We start from the raw sequence: 22,636 nt of genomic DNA on the forward strand, positions 1-22,636 counted from the left end.
GCATAGACGATAGATGTATCTTTCATACTATTTTTCGATTTATAGTGTGGATCGGTAATAGGTATCGCTGGCAGAAATTGCATGTATTGGAGTATGTATTGCATGTATTTTATCTGTATCGCGTATTTCCACGCCACTCGATGCTGAACAAAAATAAAATGTGCCAGAGATTTTGAAGCCGCTGCGAAATATTTTTTGCCGGCGGCGCTCGCAGAGCCGGTAGCGCATGGAAAAAAGTGAGGAACTATGAAGAGGCGATGTCAATCCCGCTTGCGCAGTCAGTCATCTTTCTTCCTACTTTCCTTGTTTGGGCTTGGTGACACCGGTTACAGAAGGATGCTGATCCCGATTCTTTTTGCCCAGATCGCCCGCCGGGCGCCCTTTGCCGTGGGATCAACGGACCCTCCGTTCGAAAGGACTCCTGATGAGCATGCGCCGACTGACCTGGTCATCATGCCATCACCACGGCTCACCCAAGAAACAACGCCCTACGTGCATCAAGCCTGTCAGCGTATCAGCTCGGTGACATCATCGGATAGCGACCTTTCAGGCATAAATACTGGACGCTCTTGCAAGATTCCTTCAGTGCGCTTGGTGACACCGGTTACAGAAGAGTGCTGATCCCGATTCTTTTTGCCCAGATCGCCTGCCGGGCGCACTTCGCCGTGGGATCAACAGACCCTCCGTTCGAAAGGACTCCTATAGAGCATGCGCCGACTGACCTGGTCATCATGCCATCGCCACGGCTCACCCAAGAAACAACGCCCTACGTGCATCAAGCCTGTCAGCGTATCAGCTCGGTGACATCATCGGATAGCGACCACTTCAGGCATAAATATTGGACGCTTTTGCAAGATTCCTTCAGTGGGCTTGGTGACACCGGTTACAGAAGAATGCTGATCCCGATTCTTTTTGCCCAGGTTGGTGACAAGTATCTAACTTCTTCAATTAGAGATGATACAGTCATATTGACGGTGTTGCCAAGCCCACAGTGTTTGTTTGGTATATTATGTGACTGTTTACATGTGATCAGGTTATTGCTAATAACATCTGGAGACATAGAGCTAAATCCTGGTCCTACTTCTGATTCAGAGTCTGAGACACAGTTAAACAACCAATTACTTAAGAAAATTTTGAAAGAGCAAACAAAGACTAATAAGACTCTGGCTTCGCTGTATAATAATCTGAAACAGGTAGAATCGACAGTCGAGAATATTCAAACCAGGATTACCAAAATTAAGAAAGAACTGTGCCGAATTGAGAATGGTGAGCAAAGGTTGGAGAAAGTGGACGAAGCTTGCCATAACACGAACAAACTAGTTCTTGAGTTAACCAAAAAGGTAGATGATCTCGAAAACAGAAGTCGTCGCAACAATATCGTAATATATAGAGTAAAGGAAGATCCAGAGGAGGACTCAGAAGAACTAGAGCGGAAAGTTAACGAAGAAATTTTAAAAATGATTCTAGGTGTTGAAGTAAACTCAATAGAGCGTATTCATCGAATTGGTCTAAAACATGCACAGTGACATCGTCCGGTCATTTTGAGATTTTTTAACTACGTAGACAAAACAAAGGTTATGTCATCCTGCTTCGCATTAAAGGACACAAAAATTGCTATAACGGAAGATTTTTCAAAAAACATTCGGGATATTCGTGCAAAATTATGGCGTTCAGCGGCTGAAGAAAAGAGCAATGGTTCTTAGGTTTCCCTTCGTTTCGATAAGCTCAAAGTTGATGACAGGCTGTACGTATGGGACGCAACGCGCAATCGCAGACTAGAGTTGTCCAAATCATCTGCGCCAGCCCAACCCGAAACTTCCTCTCATCGACCCACACGTGCGTACACGCGTAAGCTAGATAACAAATGACGGGAATCCGTCAAGACGCTACGGCTTGTTTCGTTGAACGCACGCAGTGTATTGAATAAGATCCAGAGCCTTGATATAATTCTGACCTATCAACCACACGTCCTAGTGGTAACTGAAACCTGGCTGCATTCCGATGTGCAAAATTCAGAAATAATGCCTTCTTCGTACACGCTCATCCGTAAGGACAGAGGATCAAGGGGTGGCGGAGTTGCAATTGCAATAAAGAATAACATTCAATTCACACGCTTAAACGGCATCAATGATCATGAAAGCATATGGTGCAAAATAAAGTTTTTTGGAAAAACTATATTACTAGGAGGGGTCTATCGGCCTCTTAATGCTCCTCAGGAATACTTAGATTCCTTATATGATTATTTGCTGCAAAATACAAATTCGCTTTCCAACATCCTTATAACAGGAGATTTTAACCTTCCAGGAATTAACTGGTGCAGCCTTTCTCATGACGGCAAAGATTCCAAAAATGCTGAGTCATTACTACTAACTGCATTTACGTTTTCGTTAACCCAGTTGGTTTTGGATGCTACAATAATTTCCAGCTCTGCTGTACTTGACCTTGCGTTTGCAAGTAGCTCGCTTCCAGACTGCTCAGTCAATGTCAAGGACGGTATATCTGATCATCAGTTACTTGGTCTTGAGTGTCCTATTTCGGGCTTGCGATCGTATGTTAAACCTTCTGACACATTTGTAAGAGACTATACGCATGCTGATGATGACGGAATTATTAGTTGTATGGAATCTTTGTTCCCTTCCTTTAATGAGACAAATGACGTTAATGTGCTGTGGTCAAAGTTTAAAGACATAGTCATGCACTGTGAAAGCACCTACGTGCCTTTGAAGAAAAAGCGCATCAACAGGGAGTACCTGTGGATGGATCGTAATCTGATACATCGGAAACGCAAAATAAAACGCTCTCGAAAACTTGGTGACAGGAAACAACTTGCAAGTCTAGTACGCACTTTCAAAGATAAAGTGCGCACTGCAAGAGATCAGTTCTTTTCTTCCACATTGACTTCTTTCATTTCGGAGCAACCAAAGAAATTCTGGCAATATTTATCTAAAGATAAATGTGGCATCGCAGAGACCAGAACATCTGGCACAGGCACTGACGATCCTTTGACCATTGCTAATGAATTTAACGCCTTTTTTCAATCGGTGTTTACCATAAACGCATCGCACGCGCACTTGCAACCTTACACGCTTCGTAATCCGATGCCCGAAGTAGATTTAAGCGAAAACGGCATCCTTAGTCTTTTACTTAATCTAGACATAAAAAAGCCATCAGGTCCGGACAAAATATCTGTTTTCCTCAACAGATACGCAATCTGGGTAGCAGAGTACCTATATGTAATATACAAAACATCGTTAGAATCCTGTGTGATACCAGATGACTGGCGCCTTGAAAGGATAGTTCCAATTCACAAATCTGGATCCCCTCTAGAACTAAATAATTACAGACCAGTTTCCTTAACATCCACAACTTGTAAACTGCTAGAACATATTTTATTTAAAGCGATTATAACATATTTAGAGAATAACCATTTACTTCATGCAAATCAACATGGATTTAGGGCTGGTTTATCCACAATAACACAGTTAGCTGAGATAACGGATGATTTTATGAATGAGCTGAATATGAGGGGTCAAATCGATGCAGTGTTTTTGGACTTTTCTAAAGCGTTCGATGTAGTTCCGCATGCCGATTTAGTAACTAAACTGATCTCAATGGGCATTGAACGCAATATCATCCGTTGGATAGAATCTTATTTGTCCTCAAGAAAACAATACGTTACTGTTAAAGACTGCGTTTCTGGTACACTGGAAGTGCACTCAGGGGTGCCACAGGGGTCAGTTCTCGGTCCCTTGTGGTTCTTAGTTTATATCAATGACATCTATTTATCTGTTCAATCGCCTGTGAAGATCCGGCTGTTTGCGGACGATTGTGTTATTTATACTAGTCTAAATCATCACTCCGACCAAGTAAGACTTAATGACGCGTTGCACTCAATTAGCGAATGGTGTGAAACATGGGGACTGAAGCTAAACACTTTGAAGACGGCAGCTATTACATTTACCAACAAGAAAGAACCCTTAGATTTTGCTTATATTATTAATAACTCTTATATTTATAAAACCCAGCGAGTGATGTATTTAGGTGTTACACTCACAAGCAATTTAAGTTGGGAACCCCATATAGAAAACGTTTGCAGCAACGCGCTAAAAAAGCTGGCATTTTTTAAACGAAAATTGCGCCGTACTTCATCGACCGTTAAGTTAACAGCATACAAAGCTCTTGTCAGACCAAAATTAAAATATGCGGATTATATCTGAAGCCCTCATCAAAAATATTTAATCAAGAAAATAGAAAGAGTGCAAAATTTAGCTTTGCGGTTTATATACTCCACATACTCGCGTTTTTCAAGCGTGTCCGTTCTTCGCGACAGGGCGAAATTGAAAAGAACTAGTTCATCGCAGAATTGTATCTCGCATCAAATTTTTATATCAGCTGTACCATGGTCACTACAAAATAGCGCGTGAATGCTATTTACCCGAGCCCCCCATGTGCTTTGCTCGTACAAACCACAACAAAACAATTAAGCAACCATTTAGTAACCTTAACATTCATCAATATGCTCTTTTTCCCCATGCAATTTCACTATGGAATAAATTACCCGAAGAAGTAGTTAACGCTAATACAACAGAGTCGTTCGTTCAGCTTTCAAATAACCTTTTCTTTGACCTCTAAAGTTGCCGCAATGAAAGCAGTTTCTTTTGCGTTACGCTTTTTCATTGTTATTTTGTTAAGGTATTGCACTGTTGTACGTTCATGTTTATTTCTGTTACGTATAGTGTTACAATGATGTAAGTACATGTTTTGTTGTGTTCTTATTTGCTAATTGGCAGTGGTAATTTACGTTGTTGTATGTACCCAATCCTGCTTGGGCCCGAATAGGGCCTGCAGTATTTGTAAATAAATAAATAAAAAAGTCACCTATGTTGCATTTATCCATACGCGGTAGCAAAAACGACAAGGAGACATGGCCAACTTTATGATAGAAAAACACCTCTTCAGGCTTAGTTCAAGAGGCAGCAGTTACCAACAGATATTGGACTTTCTCCTTCATGCTCACGAGTTTACAAAACATTTCTTGTTGACTTTATCAAACACAATAAACGTCACGCACTTGTCTAAGTGCAGGTCAGTGGGGTCATCAGATCTAGCAGCGTCAAATCCATTAGCTGACGTATTCTATTGATATGGAAGACCAAAGTTATAACAAGCCTCAAATCTCAAGATGCGCTAGTGAACTTTTGTTTCTTACTATACCACAATGATCCTCGAGTCGACGTGGTTATGCTTCACTTTATCCGCTGAAAAAATTGAGGGGGAGGGGCGCATATTCTACAATAAGATTAGGGCGCGATACCGTTAATGAATCCCTTCAGTGGTGTGGGGATCCTCTTTGCATATCACTTCACAGACACGGACACTCTTCTTTATGTTATGTGATTTATTAATGCGTAAGACTTACTTGCTCCGTTAAGCCAAAAACAAAACCTGTGACCAACCTTCTTTTTTGCGTCCGTTTCTCGAGCGAGCAGGGCAGCTGCCCATCATGAGTGGCGTTCGTTTACGACCACGATGTAAGAAAAGTCGGCAGGGACACTGAAGACTGCTAACGTGTGAAGACTACCCGCCCGGTCACTTTGTGAACGCAGTCAGAAAGTGAGCAAAATGTGCAAAAAAGAATACCCTTGTTTTCGGTAGAGGAAGGTGAAATGGAAAAAATACAATGCATAATCGACTGTTGCTGCGCTTGCTCGGCTTTTTGAATTTACACTAAATATTCGAAATATTTGTGTCAGTGAGATTTAATTAGCAACCCGCTTTTTTATATTCGCGATGCAAGAAGCATCAACGAGTATAGGAAATACTCCTTTGCAACGAACGCTCTCCAAAACCAAGGGCGTGCAGTGCGCGTTAATTCACCGACGTGCTGCCAGGACCTTTCAGCCTCCTTCTTATAATCTCCTGCGTGTGAGAGCTGCTGGTGCGACGAAACAATAGAGCAACTACTCTGTAACTGCCCTCGGTTTCAGCGTGAACGTGTCCTCCAGGCTGCAACGCTCCGCCGCCTAGATCCTCGTCCGCTTACAGAAGCCAAGATATTGGATCCTTAGATTAAACCTTCATCGCAGAGGACAGCTGCGAAGGCAGCTTTCAGGCTTCTAAAGGACTCAGGACTGAGTGCGAGGTTGCGAGCAATCAGTGTGTGCCCTGTGTACCCTGCAAGTAACGGCCTACGGACACGTGGAAAATTGGCCTCCCTTTCCTCTCTTCCATTTCTATCGCTCCCTCCGTTCTCCTTCTCACGTGTAGGGTAGCAAACAGGGCGTCGCCTAGTTAACCTCCCCACCTTTCCGTTCACCTCTCTCTCTCTCTCTCTCTCTCTCTCTCTCTCTATATATATATATATATATATATATATATATATATATATATATATATATATATATATATACAGGGCAAGCAAATAGGGCGTCGCCTAGTTAACCTCCGGTGCCTTTCCTTTCATCTCTCTCTCTCTCTCTCTCTCTATATATATATATATATATATATATATATATATATATATATATATATATATATATATATATATATATATATATATATGGAAGTGTGTGGCACTGGTGAACACTCTCAAGGTTAGCTTTCACGCAATAAACATAAATACCCACGAGAACAGCAGACTGGACAGCCGTCGCCGTAGCTCGGTTGGTAGAGCACCGGACGGGATATTCGGAGGTCGTGGGTTCGGATCCCACCGGCGGCATGGTTGTTTTTTCTGCTGCTTTATAATTAATTTTCTGTGAGCTAAAGAATAATCGAAGCATTAAAAAAAAGGAGAACAATACAAACATTCCCTGTGCACCAAGGTTTCGGTGACTGTTGGCTTCCATATATATATATATATATATATATATATATATATATATATATATATATATATATATATATATATATATATATATATATATATATATATATATATATATATATATATATATACATATATATATATATATATATATGTGTGTGTGTGTGTGTTCGTTCACAAACGTTGCATGCTAGCGTACGTGAATGCAACAGGATTTCCGGTGTCTTGTTTTTTATACACAGATGCGCTACCCCGATCATTGAGCGAAACGCCGCATGCGTTACCAATTTAGGTGCCTTGCATAGACGCTTTGAAACAGATGCTCCTATTCCGAAACTGGCGTCTGTTCTCGACTGCCATAATCACGCTGGGTTTTTCCAGTTTGGATAATAAAAAGCACAGTTTTGCCCATCGTTTATGCAGTACGTGCCTTAAACGGCAACGTAATGTATTGTGCGCTGCATTCTCCATTGCCAGACTATGATGGACCAGCTGTTCAATGGTTCTCAAAATTTTGTTGTAGTTCACCTTTAGGCGAAGGGAAAACACAAAACACAGTACGAAAAAACACTGGCACTGACTTCTCCTTTTTATCACGTTATGTGCACAGTTTTTCTTGCGACAGAAAAAAAGAATAACTAAACGAACAGTTAATTGGACATCTCTATGAGACCCAAAGGGCAGGCTAGCATAACGACGCAGTTCTTCTTACTTAGCTGGGAAATTTCAAGCCGTTCCGAGACGTCGCCAGCTGACGCACTCAGCATTGAGTTGTTAATGAATAAAACGAGAAAAGGTACACGTGCGATTACTGCAAGAGATTAGAGCGTCTCATGAAAGGCGAGGAGGCGTGAAGACAGGCGCAGGCAGGTGAAGACTGCCGGCTCGTTGCTGAGAGGCGCCAACTGCCTGCCTATATACTTAAGTCTGGCTCTCAGCACCTCATCCGAGTTAACTGGAAAGAAGCGCAAACAGCCCGATGCCGCCGTTTTCCAATTAAGAAAGTCGTAATTGCATGTTAAGCAATTAAGAAAAGCGATTAGTCGAGAAAGAACGGCACGCCATTGCAGTGCAATTTTCTGGTTCTCATTCTTTTCTTTTTTTATTCAGCCTGGCGTTGCCATCCGCTAAGGCATCGACCATGGCTCATTATCATTGTCTTCAATGCTGTGCTGGTCTCGTTCGTAAGGCTGAGAGAATTGTACGTGTGGGCGCCATTAACAAGGCTCTTTAACCACGGTTTGGGCACCTTATCAGTCTGTGATTATGTGCGGCAGTTTTGCTGAATGTGCATTATTTGCTCCATTACCACGCAATGCGAACAAACCCCAATATGCGAGAAGAAACATATTTTAAAATGCAAAACATACACGCTACAAGCCCTAAGATGCAGAACATTAAAACTCGACATTATTGTGAAGATAGAAGCTTACTAGCTCTATTTCAAACGACTTCACGTCTGGTTAGCAACAGTTCAGTGAGGTTCAGAAGACTTCAGGAAGCGCTAGACTTTCTTGCATTATCATCAAGAAATCGTCGGCAAGAAATAAGAAACCTGAACGGAAGATAAGTTTATTTTAAAGCACTCTCTCCACGAGAGGAAAAATCTGGCTCTTCCGCAGAACTGTTTTATCTAGAGTGCAGTGTTTTTCTTGCATATAAGAATAAATTGAAGATATAAAGAATTTAGTGTCTTCTTTGCATGAAATATTTAGGAGCGTAATTGATATAGCGCAAAGCACAAAAAATGTCGTTAGAATAAACACCAAACAGGGCGTAGATTTGAAATAGGTAAAGAAATGGGTGGATTCCAACTTGTAATCACCACATCTTTAAGCGACAAGAGCAGACAGCATTGGGGGCACGCCGGCAAGGTTTTACAGAGCAATATAAGATAACGAGAATAAAACTGAAAAGCAATAACCAATGCAACGTCCTTAAACCTTCACAGGAGATCCCGAAGCTATTGGTGTTTGGCGTGAGAGTAAAATGCTGAAAAAGAGTGAGAAATTTTTCGGAGTCAAATTTTGGTGCTAGTAATAGGTATCCGCGAAAGTGCGATGCTCGAGGCTGAAGCAACTTGTGCGTCGAAATTTTCAAATTCAATTAAAATTTCGGCATCTTGAGAGATAGTCTGATTACTAGAGCGGCCATGAGATGTAAATCAACGCCGCTGTTTGGCTGACCTATATCTAGTGATGTGTAATGTGAAGAGTATAGTCTACAAGATCTGCCTTTACATTCACTATTGCCCAATTCAAACAATGCGAGAAGGAGCTCGAAAACGTTTGTTATGTCCAAAAAAAACACCTGTGTTAGTGGTCTATCAGTTAGCTTTCGTACAATTACCTACCGCAAATTATAGGACAATGAGACCGCGACGACAAATTACGTTGCCGCTCTGTTAAGAAAAATGAAACCAGTCAATAAGGGCCCAGATTAGATTATGTTTTTGATTTTGAACCAAACCATAGCAACGTGTTCCAAAAACTATGGCCCTTTTTAACAACTAAATGTGTACTGTGGCAGAGAGGCAAATTGCTGCATCTAGCCGAACTGCGCTCAGCATTTGGTGCAAGAAAGCAAAAAATAATTGAGAGAAAACTGACGCCAACCAATATTTTTAATTTTACCCAACGTTTCGGGGCCAACTAGGTACCTTCTTCAGGGGTGACTAAAGTGCGCCAGCACTAGCAGCGGGTTCCTGCCTTCGCTCTCCATTTGTTAGCACGTGGCGCAGTCCACTAACGTGCGAGGAGGGGAGCGTTCCTGGAGTCCTATTCATCGCCTTTTTCGTGAGCCGGATGTGCCATGACTCCACATGTCACCTCTTGAACAGATTTGGTTCCACGACCAAGACGCTCACCTCCCCGAAGGCTATCCGGTGGTCGGCGCGCTCCCAGTGTTCGGCGAGGAGGTTGGATTCTGAAGTCATAAGCCGAATGTCATTTTTGTGTTGCCTTATTCTTTGGCGGAGGTTTTTGTTTCGCCGATGTATGAACCCGGGCACTCTGAGCATGGGATTTTGTTGACGACACCCGGTTGTTTTCCTCAGGGGACACGGTCTTTCGGTCGTGGTGAGAAGCAGCTTATTGTCGAAACAGGTTTGTGAGCCACGTGGATTCCATGTTTTCTGGGAATGCGTGCGAGTGCCTCGCTCGTTCCCCTCACATATGGAAGGACAACGCGCGAGCATTTCGTTGTTTCATTGATGGCTGGTCTTCCTGTCCTCCCAGCTTGACGGCGATCAACGCGTTGAATAAAGTCACAAGTTTAGCCATTCTTCTGTAGGTCGGCGAGAGCGGTGGCTTCTTCTGCTTCTTCTCCGCTTCGGGGGAGCAGACTGACTTTGCTCTTCTCAGAAGAGAGAGGAAACGACGGATCACTTGTGACAAGTATGATGGCTGGAATTAAAATTTAGGTAGCGGCCGGTATGCGTTGGCTTCCTATAGACACTGAACTTTAGATCTGCCCCTTTTCTTCTTATGAAGACGTCCAGGAATGGCAAATTGTTGTTCACTTCTCTTTCCATTGTGAACTTAATAGAAGGCTCGACTGAGTTGAGGTGTAGAAGGAAATTTTCGACCTGCGATGTTTTCATAAAACAGAAACAGTCATCAACCACGACCGAAAGACCCGGTCCTCAGAGAAAACAACCTGGTGTCGTCTACAAATATATCTAGAACCCGAACACTGTCGTCAAAGCCGCCGGGTATCCTACACATGTTTTGATGAGTGTCGCGGCAACCCTTCTGAAGCGCCTGTGCTTAAAAAAACTCGTACGTCACTACCGCCTTCAGCAAAACGAATTGATGTGATCCCGTACATTCATGGCCTGTCTCATCTCCTAAAAAAAGATCGGCGAACGGGGGAACGCGAAAGTTGTTTTTTCTACCCCCAATAAACTACAAAAATTGCGCAGACCGTCAAGGCCCGGTGATTCGAAAAATCTCAACTGCAAGAAGAAACACTGAACAAAGTTCGCAGAATGTACGCATTCTGTTGTGTACAGCATCCTTTTGAAATGTGGTAAGAGCTAGGTAGGACAAAGTGGTAGGCGTTTAAACGACCGGCTTCGAGAACATTACAATAGCGTGTCTGAACGGCGAGGAGTGTTTCTGGACGCACACTGCAGAAAATGCAAAAAAAAAACGGTGAAGATGAGAACGATAACGATTCAGGTGAAGTGTTCGTGCGCCAGCCCGCTTACTTAGATTGCTCTGTTATAGCCTAAAATCTTTGCTGACTCGAGAAACCTTACCGGTTGAAATGATAGACCAGTTAAGCGGGTCCTCAGTGGCCAAGCCATTCATTGCTTGTTGGAGTTGTTGGAGCCATTCATTGGAGTCGTTATACCTGCGTCAACATAAGAATGTGTCGCCTGCTGAGGATTCGTCATGTTTGCCCGGTTTTTGTCAGCTGTATATACTCGTCCGAGGCTCGAAATGAACTGTTTCAAGTCAGCGCTTGTGTGTTCCATGTTTCTTCCTTGTGTCCTCGTCTTTCTTCACACTGTGCATTTCCATCTACTCGTTTGACAACGGGTTTAAACTAACACTCTGCACAAGATGCCATCCAAATTCTATCTTGCGCATCTGAGCCGGCATCTGTCTTCCCGCTATCGTAAAGAGGCAAAAAATTGCACATTTTAAAAAATTCGAAGTACTGCATGTTCTTTAAAAAACATTCTAAGCATTAAAGGCGCGTTTGCAGCAGCAATGGGGTCAAGCAACGATGGCGAAAAAACTGCCTGAGCTTTGGCCGTTTACAATAAAATCATTTGCTTTTGTTTTAGGTGACTCCTTATCGCATAATGTAAAATAGAATTCGGTGGTTGTCTCCATCCTATTCTGCATTAGATATTCGAATTGCTATCAAACCGAAGCGTAAAACTGCTAGATTGCCGCTCAATTTCATTACTACGTGAATAGGATACCCGCATTCAATGGTTCTCGGTACACAAACAAAGGGCAGAAGACCGAGCCGCCGTAGCACAAAGGGGGGGATTGTAAAATATACAACATTTTTGTTCGAATGCAAGAAAACAAAACAGCACTGCTAAAATTTGATGCAGAATGGGAGAAAATAATCGAAGCAAGAAGAAATTGCCGTTTCCGACAAAGGAAGCGATTGATCTCAAAATGCTTGATGGATTCAGAAAGAAAGGCGGAAGCGATGTTTAATCGAGCGCGACCCGCTTCTTCTGGTGTGGAACCAACGCAGTGAAAAGATTTCCACCCATTCTTCTTCGACCTACAAAGAAAGCGACCAAGCGCGGAAGAATGAAAGAATATCAGACCTCACCGTTCTCCAAGGGGACACGGCTGCAAGACGTGGCTTTATCGTGAATTTCCATTTATTGTACTAGTGGACTGTGTTCTGCCGTCACTTTTTTGTTTGAGCTCCTCCCCTATAGTGCGTATTGCAGGAGTGGTTCGTTTAAACCCCGCCTTTGTATGATTGCGCAGACAACGCGAACAATCTTATGCGCTTATCTGGCTGCATTGGTTCCTTTGAATGAAAACATCAACTGCATGCGTTGCCACCAACCGTTTTCATTCCGAGGAGTTGATGCACCCCTGTGTGTTTTCCTGTGTTTTCAGGTATAATTCTTGTGTTTTCTGGTAGAATCTTCAGAGCAAATGGTAATGTCCAAAAGCATCAATTGTAGGATCGTATCTACTGATTGCTCCTATTGATCACATTATCATGTGGTCTGTTTACTCTTGTGGGCATATTATGGCCTCAAATATTTTCCTGAATAATTTTCTCGCGCACATATAGCCGGCCGTTTTGCAGTTCACGTTGGGGAAACCTTGGCTAACATTTTTCGCAGCCCTGTGGAATTCTTCGCACGCTGAAAGCCCAGTTCCACTGAACAAGTGTTTGCGCGGAGAACTTGTTTTTTTATATAATAGTGGAATTTTTTAATCGCTATAAATGACGTTGCTGAATTATCCGACAGGTACGTGAAGTAAGATTTTTCTAAGCAGCCGGTATTGGTTCACGACCTGGATGTCCGGCAATATGGTTATTATTCAAATAAAGCATGAGCTGTTCGCCCTGGTCCTCTGATGTCATTTTTAAAGCATGTTTAGTACGTTTGCGGCATTATATTTTTCATAAAACAAGCATAATGTGTGACTATTGTGTGATACAATTTTGGCTAAGGGACAATCCTGGCTCAAAAACACAAACTGGCACTGACCTGCCGAGTGTCATAATTTTTTTGGGTTGCAGAGCACGTGCGACGATAATTTGCGCACATTAGTACAAGTTAGCAGGTATTTCATGTAGTCGTTACTCGAAGCTGTCTTCCTCATTTACGCTAGGTTCCTGTGCGAACTGGAAAAAAAAACATTTTAAGACTTAGGCTGTAACCTATACTTTATTACCAAGGCTTGAAGGTGAGGTTTACTTAAGCCTAAAATATTCAATATCGTTAGTGCTCTGCACACAAATGTCAGGATTAGTGTGTGTATACACGAATGAATCCTCGTATAGAACCAACGTTGTAGCGGAACGCACGACAAGGACACAGAACGGGAGGACATACAGACAGCTCACTTTTTTAGCGCTGTGTGTGCGTCCTCTCGTTTTGTGTCCTTGTCGTCACGCGTTGCACTACAACGGTGGTTCTAGGTCAGAACCAACAAGCCCAAGTTTCTACCCTACTTAATCCTCACACTTGCACAGCATATTCATACAAAGTTTGTCGAAGGCATCTTAGTAAACGTTTTGGCTGTTTGAAGCTTATTATTAAGGAGCTAGCCTCGTAGTTATCCCTATGCTGAGAAAGGGGGGTTATTTGGCGAAATATAGTCAAAGTGTTCTCGTGGCTTCAAGCAACCAAAAGTTAGTCTGTCGGGTTGGCCATTTGCCCTCAATATGCACAACACCCCTGTAAACGTCTTCGCTCCTACCTCAACCAACTATGCGATCAGTATGCCCTAGGATGGCACTAGATAAGTAACGAGCATTAACTATATTTCTTCTTGCTGAAGACAGTTCCAGTCTTTGAAAAAAAAAATATGCCGTTTTAAGCCAACAAAGGCTCATTCCCATATGTTGCTCTTCGAACATTCCCCAAAGTTTACCACTGTTCGAAATAGAACTTCATTCGTAATTCAAAACACAGCATACAAGCGCTCGGCTAAGCCCTTTTCTTCGCCTCCGCTACTGTCTGGGGTGGGCCATCAGGCTCGTGTTTGTTCGGGGCTGGACTCTGTTAGTTAGATGGGTGACAGTGATCCCTCCATTTGTGCACACAGAAAATGAGCAGTGCGGGCCGCCGCGTACACGGGTCGGCTTAAGGGGGCAGTGAAACGGCTGATGTATATCTCTTGAATCTTTCGCTTCCACGTGGTCTAGCCCATGGATCGAATTGAAGACTTCTTGCGCCCTTTCAATTTGTTCCGTGCCTCCTCACTTGCAGAAGTCATCAGGGAAAAGCCTTCCGGGGTTTCACAGAAAGCAAATACATTTAATATAACGATTCAAGACAAGACGTACTACTCTGGTGGACTAGGAAAAGATCCAATACTCGCCAAACAAAACTTTCACTTCCGGTTTGCTCTCCTGTGCCACCACGATTCTGTTTTCTTTTTTTAATCTTATCTCCGCTAGCTTTCCGGAACGATGTGTGTCTGCCTTCGCCCTAAGTCATTCAGAGAAGAGAAAGACACGGTCGCGGGGACGCAGACGTGATGGCCGGATCGTTTTTACGTGACTTCTGACCAATGATGCGACAGCCGCCGAAAGTGTGGGCAGCAGTGGCTGCACGTCTCTGCCAATAAAAAGTAAGGAGTGTTTGACAGCGCGGGCCAGCACCGTGGCTGGCGCTGCAGGACTCCAGAGTTTCCAGCCCGGTTTTTGGCATTTTTTTCTCTCTTTGAGCCGTAGCTTAAAAAGATCGTCTGTTCTGCCTCAAGGCTCAGCGTCTGTGAAAATAACAACTTCTTAAATAGTGCTTTTAAACTTACCATTCTCAAAAGGAAACGTTTGGTGTGTTAGTTAGCCCAATTTCCGGGTTGTAATTACAGATGTATTTTTCGAGGAGGGTGCCATGCAACACGAAGTCAGGGAGGATGAAAGAAGGGATAGTGGAAGATAAAGAAACTGCCCATACATAGAAGCATGGTAGGATATGTCTGTATAAACCCTTTATGCGCAACACTGTATGCAAAACGCCTTTAAGCCTTGGCGAACCAGAAGCATGAACGAAGCCTAACTTAATACTGATATATCAAATATTTGTTTTTTCCCCCCGTTCGTAATTTAAACACCAAAATCTCCCGCGTAATATACAATTCTCGAACGGAGAACGCATTTTGCATTGTATTTATTTTTATTGCGTTTTCTCCTTCGGTGTCCTAAGTACTCAAATGCCTTTCCATGCTGCACAATGAGAAGAAAGATTTTTTATTTCTGTTTGCCACAATCAATAAAAATAAATTTAAAAATTCGAACAATTCGTCAATGACTGCTTCTGCGCTTGCCGTGCTGTAAATGGCGAGTGAGCACTTCTGCCTGGTTTTTCCGAAACGATATACAGTTCAGCATTCAAGAGTTTCTCGACAACTGTACCGTATGCAGAGAACGAAGACAGCGCGAAAAATCACGCACTGGAGAGAAAAGGCTACTGAAGCATGTAAAGAGCAAGTGAGTGCTGATTCACTGAGATGCATTGCACTTATATGATATTTCACCACGAACAACGCAAGCGTGGTCACGCCAACGTACGAAGACGAAGCCTGACATCACGGTAAAAGCATTCGGATCCTACTAAATACGCCCGTCATGCTCGACCAGATGTACCCTGCATACATCTGCGTCAGATTTAAATTCTGCAGATGCACTGTCTCTGCGAAAAGCCTCCAAGCAACGGGGTTTATTTCTAAGCCTTGAAGTGCAGCTTCTATAGCATCCCCTTAAGCGCTAAACTAGAGTAAGATAAAACTTTTTGCTCACCTTTCTGAACTTTTGGTGTTTATGGATGCCCTAAGAGCTCAACTATACACCAGGGAAGCCAACCCAGTTGGCTGGTTACTTTTTAGCAAGGACAGCTGATACAAAACGCATATGTGCACAATGCGTGCTATATCGAATTTATTATATTCTGCGTATTGTGTTATCGCAGTGAACCGTATTGTTAAGTTAGTTCAAAAGGGCAACAATTTTTCTGATACGCGTTCTGCATTCTTTTCTTTCTCTTCCTTGATTACACGCGCGCAGAGAAAGGCTGCACACAACACGTGTGAATGAAGTAGCAAGGTAGTTCTCGCGGTCGCTTCTAGCATTCTGAGATATAGGCCACTTCACAGAGACACAGATATTCGAAGACAGGGCCTTCCAAACAAACTTTTAATACTTTACTTCTCCTTCTTAGGTATTGCACTTTTTGCCATTCTGTTCGTTTTAACAATAGATTTGGAGCGGGATGTATCGCTTTGTACGCTACGCGACGATACAACGAAGTAAACAGTGTGAGCGTATATAGGGTTGCTGCGCAGCGGACCTCTGCGAATCATTGTTTTAATCTGGTGTAACAAATCGAGTTACATTGGCAACGCGACAACTTAAGACTTGAAAGAAAAGTGGCGTCGGCAGGAATGAAGAGGAAAACTATAAATATGCTCCACTGGATACCAGGCAATCGTATGAAAGCAGACAGAAAATAGCTGAACAAGGAAAAATGAAACAATTAAATGTGTGCACGAATGCACTAATTGCGCATTACAGATTAAGTTTGCCAGGCGATCTAGGGCACAAGTTCCTTCTGCGAACTTCATTAGCCCATGGACAGCTGCCTTGATTGGTGACCTCGTAATTCGGTTAGAAACGTCGTGCGTCACAAGCTCTGAATTCGCCACGCCGATGCAAGCCTGCCACGATTAATTACTACCGGGCAAGCTGAACTTTGTTCAGAGCAATGACAGCTGCTGAAGAAGGGTGCGCTCCGAAACTGTAACGATGTCAATTATAACTTGCTTATCGTGCGCGCTTTACCCGCTTTGAAGAATCGTTTTGATCTGAGCGGAGTGCTTAGTTTCTAGGCAACAGCGAAAAGGATGCTTATAATGAGCACGTGGTTTATCGTTGTCGCCAGTCAGCGTGCTCAAGTTGTGCTCTTGCTTGCTCTATCTCAACAATCTGTCATGCCTTCCTTCTGCAGTGCCGATCAGCGAACAGAGCCAAAACTTCCAAGAAAAAGTTACCGCGGTGTCTGCAACACCACGTCCCCTGCAGGCGTAACTCTTTCCTTGCACAGTTACGTCAACCTGCTAACATCAGACACCAACCTCAACAATTTTGCGGTACACAATATTAAGTGTGCCCTCCATACAGCTATCTTCCTTGTCCATTTTCTAACCACCCAGGTTTTGTATTCAGTATTGCTTTATGCTGAACTACCATCCGCTATTACACGGGCTGATGGCGTACGGCTGCGGATGTGAAATTCGCTAGATAAAATCATGGCTGTGGCGACTTGCTTTCGATGGAGGTAGATATAAAAGTGCCCCTGCCTGTTACCCGATTTCAGTTCATGGTAAGGAACGAAAGAGAGGTGGGGAAAACCAATCCGAAGCTCCCCACCACGGCTGTTCTCATAGGCCGCGCGCAGCGGCGGCTAGTGAAACATATTATACTTCGACATACAGTACCACTTTAACCTTTCACCACTCAATTCGGTCGTATTTCTGATCTTCTGTGGTTTTTACTCTCGTAACTTTTACTACGTCTTAAAAGACTAACTTTCCTTCGGGGGCCCGTTATTCCTAAAACTGGTGCTAATCTTTGTTTTATTTGATAGAATTTAACGTCCCAAAGCAATTCAAGCTATGAGGGACGCCGTAGTAGACGGCTCCGAGAAATTCGACCGCCTTGGGTTCCTTAACGTGCACTTTCATCGCACAGTACACGAGCCCGTACCATTTCGCCTACGTCGAAATGCGACCGCCGCAGCCAGAATCGAACCAGCGTCATTCGTGTCAGCAGCCGAGCACCACAACTACTCAGCCACCGCGGCGGCACTAATCTTTCAATCGCGACAGGAACATGTAGGCTATCGTTCCTGCGTGCCTATTAAGAATTATACTAAATCTTGACTCTAACAACTGCCCGTGAAAGCACTTTCTTAATGAAAGCTACCTGTAGTGTAGAATAACGTTCGACGCGCAGGTGACCTCAGAGGTGACATCAAACAAGTGATTAAGCATTTATGACGCTACACAAAGCTTTATTCCTATCTCTTAAAAAGCGCTACTTAAGACAAGCCACCCTCAGTTTTACTTTAGTTAATGTAGCAACTGCACTGTTCCCACTATAATTGTCTCTTGGACGCAAAAACTGCCGTAGGCAAGCCCTATTCTTAAGATATAGGCCTAAGTATAAGCAATCACAACGTGAAATTGTAGCGAATGTTATGCGACTATTACTGCGCATTACGGTACTGACTAGCAATGACCCTCGCTCTACACACGCTCTCCGCGCCAAGCCTTCCTGATACTGTCGTCCTGCAAAACCGTTTCCAGTTTCGCGTCGAAATAGTTCATCGTCCCTGATTACTTCGATTACGCGGAAGCCATTAGGAACAGCGCTGTCCCCCACGGCGACCGTTCAGTGAAGACTGCTTAATAGGTGCAGGGAACAGGAGAGGGAGGAGCGTTAAAAAGAGAAAGCATTAAGGGAATGAGAAGTCGGCAATCGGTGCTTCTTCTGTGTAAGCGCAAAAGCAATGGCGACCCGGAGACAAAATCTCTCCGACGTGTTCCAGGAGCCTGTGGCTTAGGGTTCCGTCGTAATTAGGACCTCTCTAATTACGATAAACAGGACTGCTGAGAGTGAGATCAGACGTCGGAGGCGGTTGGTGAGGGCGAGGTGGTGTGTGAATGGGGGAAATGAGGAAGCTAATCCTTCCGCAGAAGGACCAGGGCCCGAGAGGTCGCCTAGCGTAAAGAATTCAAGATTACAGGAAGATAAAGGAAAATAAGCTTGATTGACGCAGCGAAAATCGAGGCGGGAAGAAACAAAGAAAAGAGATGGGTCACAGCATGAAAATCTTCCGACCTTGTAAGACTAATATCTGGAAAATGTGCTTTTAGTAACGATAAAAATGTAGTTTTTTTTGTAGGTGCTTTCGAGGTAGCGAAGTAACCCTGCCGATAGTGCCACACACTCCTGAATACGAACGGCTTTAAGCAGGGCAAAGAAGCAACTAGCTTGGCATAGTCGTAATGGCCCGTGTGCTGCTGGTTTGAATGCGTCGTAAAGATTAGACAGTAAGAACAGGACGATCGTTTAGCTGGGGCATATCTTACATCCAAACGGCTTTCAAGCAGTATGCTATTGCAGATACACACTGCACAGTGGCGTTCACTTTGTGTTTTTTCTCGCTCTGTAACGTACACAGTTATAGGAAAAGTACTCCACGGAAAAGCACGTTACGTTCGCAAAGCCCGCTCTTGTTTTAGTAAATTCATCTCATTGTTGCTGGGATTTATTTTGTAGAATGAAACTAAGATTTAAACTATGTTAGATTTTAACCTTTATTTCACTTGTTGATATCATGTAGAGTGCCAAATCTAGACTAACTGAACAGCTTCCTATGCTCATTACATGCAGTGTTTGTTAAAGGCGTTTTTATAAAAAAAATTGGAGATGCAGCGCAAAATTTTCAAGTGCTCCAGTGTGTAATACAGTTGTTTTGTGTCTCTCGTTAGAGGCGCTCCGACAATAGGTAACTTTGGAATGGAGGGTGTTCGAAAATCCTATTTTCCTCCTGTTCTCCGCACCGCAGTTATGAGTAAATTTTCCACTGAAAACTGCTCTACTTTGGAGCAGTAACAGCCACATACGTCTCATTCAGTCTCCGCTTCTATCAATCCGAAAGAGGTTGGTTTTGAGATGTATGCCTTTCAGTTAGATCATTTACAATTAAATTGAAATTGGCTGGTGCGATACTGCTTGAACGGAGGCTTTGGTGATTTGTCGCTAAAATGCATCGAATATCTTGAGCAGGCGTAGGACGTCGTTCACTTTAGTCTCGTCTATTGAAATCTCCAGGAATTGAAACATCAGCGTTCTTGTGAACTGCGACTTGCGTTTATCTTCTCAGAAATCAGCTGACGATTGTTTAGCTATCTATTCTAAAAAAAAACACACGGAGGGCACTTAGAGCTGCTTACTGCTGTGAAGGCGAAAGAAAGGATGTCTCATCGTGAGTTTATATGTCGTCGGTTGGAATCTTTGTCAGTGTGCCTCCATCCAGACTGGCAGCTGTATCTTATGCGGAACGAGAAGACGAGCGAAACCGGAACGCTGTACGTCGAACGATTGAGTCGCAATTGTGAAAGTCAGAGAAAGGTATACCACTAAAAGAAACACAAGTCGTCGGTTGGAATATTTGTCGTGAGCTAGCATGCAACGTCCCTTAGAGACGTATGCTATGTGCTACGATAAATAGTGTGACATCACCGGGAACGCTGTACGAGGAACGGTTGCATCGTAATTTTAATTTTTAAAAATTGGTTTCCGAGGAAAGGAGATGGTGTAGTAACTGTCTCACATCTGGGTGGACACCTCAACCGCACCTTAAGAGAAGAGGTGAAGTGTCTGGGAAGACATACAATTGAAGGCTCGTATGTTGCCTCGTCAAGCTGTATACATACAGCATTTAGTCCAGGCAGGCAGCCAGAATTTTCTGGGAAATAAATGGAATAGAAATAGAATTGCCCGTTAAAATCTCTCTCGTAAGGTAGCCTCCAACTTTACTAGCACATGTAAGCTACATGCAGCCAGAAATCGTATGACCAGCGCAGCGGTGTACGACGGATGGTCGCTTTACAATGTTGATACGAAAGTCGGCAAGACTGGCGCCACATGGACTTCCGGTAGTTATGCTGTACAAGCAAATGGCGCGTCAGAGGCGGGGGGGGGGGGGGGGGGGGGGGGTAGAGGAGAGGTGGCTGCTCCTGGTTTCTGTCGTCCATGCCGTAGTCGCACTCACCGCTTGGGTGGTTAGACGATGGTTCTTTTTGATACCATCTCTCGAACTCAACAACAACAACAACGACGGTCGCCGACGGAATTTTGTCTAATGGGGCTAGTATGGCATCCACCCTTAAAAAAGAACAAATAGAAACGTGTATTTCCTTCTTATTTTAAAATCGGGCTCAGAGGGCATCTCCTAGCTATCTAAGGTGGTACAATATTTATACTGAACAAGACGTAACTGTGAACTAGGAAATTTCATATGCCCATATAGCTGTTTAAATACGTTTGCCCTAATTTACTCCGTTCAAACGTTATGGTAATGAGTTGCAACTGTAAATACTGTGCTGTCTGCTGTACAATAATGTGGTTCAAAGAACGTCGATATAATTATCGCAGTAACTGCAAGCTCTGAATTATTTGCAGCAAGAACGCTTCTATCCTTGTGATGATCGGCATACAAAATATATGAAAAACTAAAAGACCTATTAATGCTGACCACACATTACTGTTTTATTAAAAGTTTAAAGAAAAAACCCAAGCAGTGTATGTACATCTTAATTTTTTTTTATAAGTGACAACGGGGCACTATCGCTAGTGCGTCCCGTCTCCAAGAGCGGCATGAATCCAAACAAGCCTTCAGTTCTATTTTATTCGGTTTTCGATTTATTCGGTTTCGGTTAATCGGTAAACTCATCAAACGGTAGGATTATCCTTTCTATCAAACTTTCCCTCAGGATAAGTATTTTGAGTGAACAGCAGTTCAATAGTCAAGATCGTTCTGCATATCACTGCTAACCCTCTAGAGCATTTCTTCAAATTTTCCGCCAAGGGTTTGCTGCTGATTGTTTTAGGCTTCGCCCACAGGACATGGACATTTTCCACGACGCTCAAAACAGGTACCGTGGCGCCGTTGCTTCAGCCATTTTCAGTGGTCAGCAGAGATCTTGAGCGGGTTCTGACAACCTGAGTCATCTGATGATCCGTCGTCTGTTCTGAGGTGCAGAGTGTTGCGTTCGCCTCGGGAGGGAAATGGGCATTTCCTATTAAAAAAGACAAGTACCTATTACACTGGGGAATATTTACGTTATCGTACTCTCTCCCCTCTATTCCAGCCATGGAAATCAGTAGTTATACCTCATGGGACGGGTTGCGTTTTCGAGCGAAATTGATCTATCGTATCTTCTGCAGAAAAGGCAGTGGAACTGTTGTCGGCTTACGGTACCAAAACATCTGTGGCTCCAATAGCCGGGAAGAAAGAGGTGCGTAGGCGGAGTGTGACGTCTCGAGAACGTGGTCTTTGTGGTGACTACGGCTAAGTATACGCCTGGCTTAGGAGCGCCGTGTTGTAACTTCTTGTAACGTTTTTGCAATTTATGCTTTGGCATCTAAAGAGAAATTTCTGCCGGTTAGTATATCTATTTATAATAAGAAGCGTGTAAGAGACAAGGGCAAAATAGAATAGGGAAAGTGCCTCTGTCACCTAATTCTCACTTGTTTCCTCACGTAACATTATAATGTCATAAAATCTTTCATCTGGAGGCTTTGGAAACTTATTTGAGGCTTTCAGAAACTTTCGCGTCACGTAGTTACGCATGCAATGTCGATTGGGTGCCTTCGGCTTTGTCATCTTTGCCTCCTACCCTATTCTGTTGACTGGACACTGACTACTAGTGGAATCTGCATTGGGGCAATGAATATCTTTCCTGCGAGATTAATTCTTCTTTTTTCGTAAAGTTCCTGACCTTGTTTCCTTTTTCGTCATTTTTTGCTTCGTAGAAGGAATGATGCCCAGTAAGCAGTGTCTGTGTTTCTTGC

General features: G+C 43.4%; 1 protein-coding gene and 1 non-coding gene across 2 annotated transcripts in view; one reads left to right on the top strand and one right to left on the bottom strand.

Moving 5' to 3' along the window:
* LOC144130372 (cell adhesion molecule Dscam1-like) overlaps window positions 1–22,636 on the bottom strand; it is a 196,001-nt gene that overhangs the window by 59,919 nt on the left and 113,446 nt on the right. The gene's annotated exons all lie outside the window — the stretch shown is intronic.
* On the top strand, window positions 6,649–6,721 carry TRNAS-GGA (transfer RNA serine (anticodon GGA)). Its single transcript has one exon. It is a non-coding gene; the product is annotated as a tRNA-Ser (tRNA).

Source organism: Amblyomma americanum, chromosome 4, assembly GCF_052857255.1.
Source record: "Amblyomma americanum isolate KBUSLIRL-KWMA chromosome 4, ASM5285725v1, whole genome shotgun sequence".
Taxonomy (NCBI): domain Eukaryota; kingdom Metazoa; phylum Arthropoda; class Arachnida; order Ixodida; family Ixodidae; genus Amblyomma; species Amblyomma americanum.